General features: G+C 35.7%; 1 long non-coding RNA gene across 1 annotated transcript; it reads right to left on the bottom strand.

The window, feature by feature from the left end:
• Positions 1-2,111: 2,111 nt before the first annotated feature.
• Positions 2,112-7,897, bottom strand: LOC112476982. The gene is made up of 3 exons (XR_003045273.1): positions 7,810-7,897; positions 7,507-7,548; positions 2,112-2,262 (listed from the first exon to the last, which is right to left on the bottom strand). It is a non-coding gene; the product is annotated as an uncharacterized LOC112476982 (long non-coding RNA).
• Between the last annotated feature and the right edge of the window lie 1,272 nt (positions 7,898-9,169).

The following is a 9,169-nucleotide window of genomic DNA, read 5'->3' as shown; positions in this document are numbered from 1 at the left end:
CTGAAAAATACTTGCCAACCTAATTTTACCACTAGGTCTAGTTTGCCTGTTTTGCTGTGCCAATCCTAAATTTCACTGGAACAAGGAGGGAATAATCACATTGATTGATCACTTGGTGCTGAGGTGTGAGTGACATCAGTGACTCAGATGTGCCATGTAATAATCCAGAAGAATCAGAGAAAAAATGAATGTACTTATTGAGTTAACTAAGTATAGAGATAGGGTTTGTTGCAGCATAGCACAGTGTCATTTAATGCCAGAAGAAATGATTTATGTGTGATGCTGATGAAATATTCCAAAAAAAAAAAAGAAAATTCAAATAAAAAAAGTAAACCAATTGTTCCCAGAGAATTTGCTGATTCATCTTTCTCGCACAGGGCAGATTCTGACCACTGAACTCTGTGAAATATTCATGTTTCTTGGTACAACACTGCTTTTAATAGCAAGTAAAATAAACTTCTATAAATTTGGTTTAATGGCCTTATAATTCCATTTTTTCGTATAATTTTTTTTTTATTTTCAAGATGTGTATTCTTAAATCTTCAAAAAACCGAGAAATTTAATTTTAGAGAATGGCAAAGAGATTATCTCTTATATACCTGATTTATTTTACATAACAGAATAGAAACTCATGGTTTATGATGTACAAAATTACAAATGCCAACATGGAAGTCACTGAATCTTTAAAAAAAAAAAAAGGTAATTATCTTCTTAAACTAGGAAAATTTCCAATTTGAAGAACATTGTAAGAGAAAATGAGAGCTGCTTCTAGTTTCTTTCAATTCTTGTATTCCTAACCTTTCTCCAGAACCCCAAGAGCAAATAAATTTTAGATTATTTTTGTTTATTATTTCCAAAAGTAGACCTGACTCAGACACATTAATAATTTCAATTAGAGGCTCTTTATTTCTGAAGAAACCATCCATTTAAATATCAGGTGAGTGGAACTTGCAAATGATATTACCATTATTCAATTAAAAATTATATTTTACGTGAACTGTGTTAGTTGCCAACATGGTTTACATCTCAGGTCTCTCCTCACCTAGTTCTGTACGTGACTTTCTGGGAGCTGTTTGTACAGCCTGATGCATAGACCGTGATAGGTAAAAGTTACCTGTCTAGTTTACAAATCTTGGATATTTAGGAAGTCAGGCAGAATAGGAAAATTAAAAAGAAAAAAACAGAAAAGAAAAATCAGATAAAGAACGAAGAAAGGAAGATACAAAAAAAAAGGCAAAGAAGAAAAAGGAAAATATCTTAAGGTAATATAGAGGTGTTTTCATTTTATTTGTTCTGTATGTGTGTGTGAAAGAGAGAGAGAGAAAGAAAGTGAGCAAGCAAGCATGAGAGAAGTCATCAGAAAAAGCTGCCTTTGTGGTGTTGTGGTAAGTAGAGAGAGTAAAAACTGCATTTGAACACAGTTTTGCTGTTAAGCTGCTGAAACAGCTTTTTGGGCACGGGGGGTTCATAACCACTTATTAGAGAGTAGAAAACAGAAAGTGAAAGAAAAGTAGATATTATGATAGAGTTATATCAGAACACGTGTTTTATACATTTTTCTTTGCTGCCATAATTTAGTTTATACTGGATTTTCACATTCATTAGTTGCTATTGTATTTATCATGCACTGGACTACATTTCCAACTGGACACAGTGAAACCTTCCAAACCAATAATCTGCAGTTTATTAGAAGAAAGTATAAAATTAAATGTGTTCACATAAAATTAATACACACTGATTTGGTCTTTATCTCCAGATTCTGGAGGAAAATGCAAAGTTCACATTGTTCTCTACAACTTTGTCTCTGTCCCTGTTTCTGTTGCTCTGACTTCTGATGTGCGGTAGTGTGTGTGTGTGTGTGTGTGTGTGTGTGTGTGTGGTTTCAGTTTCTTCTCTCTTAAAAGGGATTTCAACTACGTATGAGAAATGAGAACATAACTTTTAGTTAAGGGTAACTATTGACCAGTCACCAACAATTGTCAAGTGCATTTTGAAAGGTTAGACTTTACCGGGGGCATCCTCGAATGCTGGACATTAAGAAGAAAAAAATGACTCGTAAATATAAATAGAATTGTGTCATAAAACCATAATAAATCTTTAGAAAATTTTCTTCTGTTTCATTAATTTTTTATTCAGTTTCAGGGTAGCTCCATTTTGTTTTCAAATTATGTTTTTGTAATCAACCTGGTCTTCTTTTCTTTACGTTTCCACCTTCCCTTCTGGCCGTGGTGTGCACTGAAGTCTCGAGCAGGAAGTCAAACTCTAGAGATGTGAGATAAAAGAACAGATTTTTACATGTACATGCACAAGTATATTTAAAAAAATGCTTGAACAAGTCCACAAATTGTGAGCTAAAATTGAATGAAGAGCATATGCTGAGCAAAACAGTAGAAATCAATTATACACAACACATACAGTTGGATTTCTGGAGGTTCTTTGGTTACCTTTTTATTATGAAAATTACGCTGGCGTTGTTTTTTGTGAAAATGACATTATATTACAGATATGATAGATGTAATGTCAAATGTTAGCATTTCTACATATTACATTGTATGCATTTTAAACATAAACAGTACATCATTCTGTGCAGAGAACTAAATTCTCTACTAATTTTACAGAATTTGTAACAGAAATGATAAACTGGAGTCAATAATTTATTGTAACTGAATAGATTTCTGTGTAATAGCCATAAACATATCTATTCTGCATCTGAACATATAAAATAATGGTTAAGACTTCAGACTCCAGATCTAGCCTGCCTGGGTTCAAATCCTGGCTCTGCCCTTCAGAGCTACATAAACTTGAGCAAGTTGCTTACCCTCTTTTTCTCGTCTATAGAATAGCTATACTAATAAGTACCTATTCTACAGAGTTGTTGTGAGGATTAAATGATGTTTAAAACTATACCTATTACATAGAAGTATTTAATACATGTTAACTATTAGTCAAGCAATTCTACTGCACTTGAGAACTCAAACTGGACATTGTTTCTTGGGAGGGAATTCATGGCTGCTTATTACTGTATATTCTACTTGTTCTTGTTATTACAGAAAATATTAAAAGGCTGTTGTCTGAGGAAAAAGTTAGTTTTGTATAGTTAGATCCTATCCTGCATTTTGTAGCCATCCCAGCTCTCCTCTACCACTTCCCTGATTTGCCTGGTTCTCTTTATTTTTGCAAATCTGGTTCCTCATTTTTAACTGGGAGTTTTAACCACATGCATTGATTAGCTATTTGGCAACTGCATTCTCTTCTTTTTGTCTCTCTGCCAAAATGATTTCCAGCTTGTTATGTCTCTTTTATTTAGCTCCTAGGATAACTCCAACACCTCTCTGTGCGCCAGCCTTTGATGCTTATTTTGTCTCCTTCAGCCTTGCCTTCTCTTCCTCCAGTTCTCAACTCCAGGCTGATAGCAGAAAGAGGCCTCACAAAACATAGGTTTAGTAGCTTAATCTTCAAACATAAGGAGAGGCCCTCTTTGGTTCTTAAAGGCTACAGAATGTAGCAATGATTCACACATTTTAGTGTATACCAGAATCATCTGAAGTGTGTGCTTAAAATGCAGATTTCTGAACCCTTTTCCAGAGAAGATTCTGAATTCTTACAGCAAGTTAGGGGGCCAATGATATATTTTTGTCAATGACTTTTCGGGAGACAAAAAAGGGCACAGAGGTTCTCCAAATTATCTTCTCTATTATCTTTAAAGAATTATCTGTTTATCCCTTTAGAATTTCAGATAATTTCAGAATTACCACTTACTCCTTTAGGAGAATATATAGTCAGAAGATCTGGGAGATAAATGAAATTAATTCTCTAAGCTATTACTCTTGAGTCAATTCTTCACCTCAAAACTTTTTTTCTCATTTAGGTATCTTCACCCCTACTTGCCTAATTTAAGTCTCTCATCACTACCACTAACTAACCTCAAGCCAGAGGCTAGATAAGAATAGAGCTTTCTTCAGTGAACAAGGCTGAGTAATGCCGCAGTCTCACCTTCCCAAGGGCTCAGTGTGTCACTGTAGCCCAGCCAGCCCCGGCCTTTTCTGAAAGTGATTCATCCACAGTCTCTTGCCTGCATGACCTGAGTGCACTATCCTTGCCAAATCCCCAAAACTTCTGTCTGTGGGGAGTTTACACAGGCAACATTCAAATCCATTCTTCTTCTTGGCTTCTCTGGTTTGGTAGGTCTTTAACACAGTTATGCATTGAGTGTCTGTAATTTTCTAGAGCCTGGCTATGTACTAGAAAAGAAGGACATGGTCTCTGTCCTCCAGTAGTTCATCGGCTAGCGAGAAATTCAGAAAAATTAATGGCTAGAATGCAATGTGACTCGTGCCACAACTGAGGATGGACCAAGTGCACGAAGTGCTCTCCCATACCAACCTGTGATTGACAGTGTCCTTGGAGCCTTTGAGGCTTCTAGGACCAAAGTACCCTTCTCACCTAAGCTCTTTTTCCCCTGATTGAGATTCTAGATCACTAATGCATTTCCAGAGCCTGACCTAATGGCAACATCTTCTGAGCTCTTTCTTCACTAAACATATAAAACTCTTCATTTCCTCTCAATGGGAAATAATTTCTCTTTCTTTTGAAATCTCCTAATTCTTTACATCAACATCCCTGTAATACTTACTAAAGTTTATACTGCATTATGACTATTTACCTTCACAGACCTTTCTCACCCTTCCAGGTTAGAGATTCCCTGAGGGCATGGACTGCTTATCTCAGTGCCTTGCACAGAGCACGATACATAATTGATGGTTAACACATATTTGAACAAATGAATCAACAAAGGAAACACCTTTTGATAAAAGGTCCTAAACTTGAGGTATTAGAGATTGCCCTGATCTGAATCATTTCCTGTTGGTTTTAGATAATGCAATCCTCCACCTCTGGCTTTGGGGGAACAAAAACCAACCAACCCAAACCCTCTAAATATTTTAGCAGATCCAAGGAGTTTCTACCTACACGTAACATGCTGAAAGACGAATATCAAAGATTCTAATTATTTCATGCTTATATTAAAATATAAATGCTTTGTTCGTAAAAATCTGATGTGTAAATCTGAAGGCCAAGTTTTGTAGTTTATTGAGAAAAAGACATGATAAAATGGTGTCAGTAGAACTTTCTCTTAAACTACTGAATTAAAGTATTTTACCTTGACTTTGAAGACTAAATAAAAAAACTGGTAAAAAAAAATACAGAATACAAAATACTTACTTAATTGTTAAGACAGCAGGGGAAATACTGAAAGGAAAGAAAATTGAGCATTTACATAGAACTTCACCATTTGCTAGACTCTGAGCAAATTACTATCATGTAGATTATCTATTTAATATCTGTAGTTACTGGGTGACACTGACACTATTAACTCTAGTTTGCAAACGAAAGTCTGGGACTCAAGAGCCTAAAAATTTGGACAAGATCACTTGTTTAATATGTGGAAGAGCCAGGCTACAAATCCAGTTCTATCTAACTTCAAGTCTCCTCCTCTTTAATGATGCTGGTTATGTATCAGAGATGCAGCTGAGCCACCAAATATAGGTATCGGAGATTTCTCATTATAATACATTTTTAATGTATTTTAAGTAAAGTTAATAATTTATTCATTTTGCAGATGTAGTCTTTTAGCAACTACATTATTGTTCGAAGTTCTTACAGGTTATAATATGTAGGTTTGGATAGGAGGTGCATAACTGCACTAAATGGCCTTGGAAAAGCAATATAAGACATTATATTTAAGACCTTTGAAAATCCTCAAGTAAGTTTTAAAACACTAAGCTTATGACTTGGCAACCCTCTGGAAGGTGTATGCCAAGCTACTGATACCCGTTCTTCTCATACGGGGTTTGAGTTGATGGGATCGGAGAGGGAGGCATTTATAGTCTTTACTTGATAACTTACTTTTTCTCTTTAACTTCAGTTCTTTTACTTATAAATGGGAAAAATAATAGTATCTACTTCATGCAGATATAAAATGAGATGATGTATATGTAGTGTTCATCAGAATGTATGAATAAGTCTTATTTTAATTATTATTCTTAAAGTGCAAATATTCATTCATTTAACATTCATTTGCAAATAGCAAGCATCTGAAAGTGTTAGGCAGTATTATAGGCACAACAAATACAACTGAATAAGACAGTTAAGATTGTTGACCAATGAAAATGTAAACATTTTATTAAAGAATAATTATATTGGCATTAATAGTAGTATCTACTGAGTCCACATTGTTGTCAAGTGCCTTGTCTATCAATCAACAAGTTAGAATTATTATCTCTGTGTAAGGATAAAGAACCTGAGGTTCAGAAATAATAAATAACTTGGCCAAGGCCAAAGAGCAACAGACAACAGGACATGAGATTTACCCCGTGACTGTTGGTTCCAAAGTCTATGTTTTTTTTTCACTGCACCCAAGACACTCTTTTAACCAGGGACTTAGCTCAAGCATTTCCAGCTATTATTCCCTGTATTTGCAGAATGAGTTTTTTTGAGCATGTGATAGTTTCAGAGAGTAATGTCTTAAATAGCTGGCTACAAGTACTTAAAAGTAAAAGTATAGTATGCATATCATTAATCTCTGACCTTTATTCATTAATTCACTTATTCAATGAATATTTACTGATTATATTTAATCTTCCAGGCTCTATTCTAAGCTCTAGGGATACAATGTTGAACAAATCAGACATAGTCCCTATCCTCGTGAAACTTACATTCTGGTGTGATAAATAGAAGAGTAAACAAACATGCATAAAATAACTGCAAATTGTTATTAATTTTATAAAGAGCACAAACAATGAGCTGATATCTATAATAATGAGGCATTCTCTACCTGAGAGAGCATGGTCAGAAAAGCCTCACTGAGTAGTAGGTGATAGCAAAGCCCTGGCCTAAAGTTTAAAAGAAAATAATGGTGAGGAGGATGGAAAAGAGTGACTTTGTTATAGGATGTGAAAATGTCATGTTCCAAAGATTCAGTAAAACTTTGGATTCCAAGAACCAGAAAAAGTTGATTAGTATGTCCAGAACTGTCAGTGTAATATCCCGAGGGAAATTTTTTGGTCTTGGTTGATTTACATGCTTAAGCTCATCACTTTCTTCTTTCAAGCTCATTTCTCTTCCTAGGAATCAACTATTTAACTTTTCCCAGATGGTGCCTATCATTTTTACACCTGAGGATCTCTTCTATCAAATCTCATGTTTTGACTTTCGATCATGTCTTTCATTCCCAAATGTGTCAGTCAGGATCCCAGTAGGAAACAGATTTCCTCTCAGATGTTTTAGTTGAAGTGATTTTAATTAAAGAATTATTTATAGAGTAGAATAGTCAAAGAATTCAACAAGCAACATTGAGAAATGATTTCATCCCTAGACCTATAGGAGAGGAAGTAATGTTATAGGAGCTAAACAACTGGAGCCATAAAAGAGAGGCTGACTGGAGCTGTAATCAACAGAGGAAAGAAATTGTAACCATAGCACCAAAGGAAGAGAATAAGGAATAAATACCCTCATTTTAGTCTCCTGGTACCTCGCATTGACTGAATCCAACTGGAAGACAAAAGGTAAGGACATTCTTGATTTAATTTCTATGGTAGCAGGTACAAATTTTATACATCATGTAGCTTAAGCAAATGAAGATGAAATTTTATTTTATTTCTAGTGACATATATGTCCATTAATATTGAAAAACTTAATTTACCAAATTAGGATCACTGAAATTTTTCTGTATTAAAGCACAAATCTCTTAATTCTTGCCTCTGCATTCTCTTTTCCCTCTCCTCAGATGGATCTAAACTTTGAGGGGCTTACTTTTGCTTCTCACATGGGAGAGGATGTCTCTGCTGGAATTCGCTTTTGATGACACGCCTGTTCTCTTGCTCTGCAAGTAGATGTGACTGTTTCTGGAAACTCGGTGGTCTGCCTGTGCTGACTCACCCCTACCTCATGATGGTTGGCACTGTGATCCTTTCAGACTTAGTCACATCCTCCTTTCATTTACAGTTTTCGATGGCCACCCTGAAGCTTCTGCAAAAGGCTCTCCTGGCCTCATTTTATTCTTTAGTAACGTCATTTTGACCTGTTATTTTTTGTGGTAACCTCTTGCCAGAAGACTACTTCTCAACTGTCAGCTATTCCTGATGTTTTATTAGACACACAGAATGTTTTGGGATCTCTTATATTTCTGAAAGAAATCTAAAGTCTGGAAGGTGAGTGGAGAGAGCCGAGAGAAGCCATCTCAATCCATGCTTTGCCTACACCTGCCCAGGAGACATTTCTACTTTCCTCTGATTACTCCGTGTTGACAGAAGACCCTTGGGAAATCTATCTCCATCCATAGTTTGAAAAAGAAACACAGGGCCTCTTGTTTCTCAGTCCCCAAACCCAACTGGACATCTCAATCATCCACACAGATTTTGACCCTGAGACAAGAGCTCACTGGCATCCCTTGCTCTCCTTTCCTGTTCCTCTCTAGGCTTCTCTTTTCCTAAGCCCAGAAAGGATTTCCACTTCTCTCTCTCTATGGTACAAAATCTTCTCTTAAATGATCATAAATTCTTAGCGATTCTATAGCTGAAAGAAGGAGGCGCTCTGAGTCCACCTGACTCTTAGCTGTGTGTGTGTGTTGGGGGTGTTTTTAAAAAAGTTTTCTCTTTCAAAGTTAGTGTATCTATCACTGGTTTTCAAGGACTTCTTTTGAAACTCAAAAAGAGTAATCTTTTTCTTGCTGAGATTTCTCCCCCCTTTATTCTTTGTTTTCTTATCACATTAAGACTCAGTCTCAGGGTTTATAGTCAATTGTGCATAAGTAGGAATTGGCAAGAAGGAAGAACATCATACATTGGGTAATGCTTCAAAATCTTATTCTGTTCAATTGTTTTTGGCTGCTTCTTTTCTGGTTTTTTCTTCATTTTCCCACACTGTAGGCATTGGTGTTAATTGATACATTGACAATGAACAGCCTCTGTTCTTTCTATATATTCTCTTTTACTGCCTGAAGATAGTTTTGTACTTGTAATTCTTCACTCCTTTGGAGTCATGTACTCTTTTGAGAGTCTGTTGACAGCCAGGAACTTCTTTTCTCAGTAAAATACACATAAGCCTATACATATTGTCTTAGCCTATTTGGGCTTCTATAATAAAAACCACAGACTGGGTAGCTTAAATAGCA

This window comes from Pteropus alecto, unplaced genomic scaffold, assembly GCF_000325575.1.
Source record: "Pteropus alecto unplaced genomic scaffold, ASM32557v1 scaffold222, whole genome shotgun sequence".
Lineage (NCBI taxonomy): Eukaryota > Metazoa > Chordata > Mammalia > Chiroptera > Pteropodidae > Pteropus > Pteropus alecto.
The sequence above is the reverse complement of the archived record's forward strand: the minus strand, read 5'-3'. Positions and strand labels throughout refer to the sequence as shown.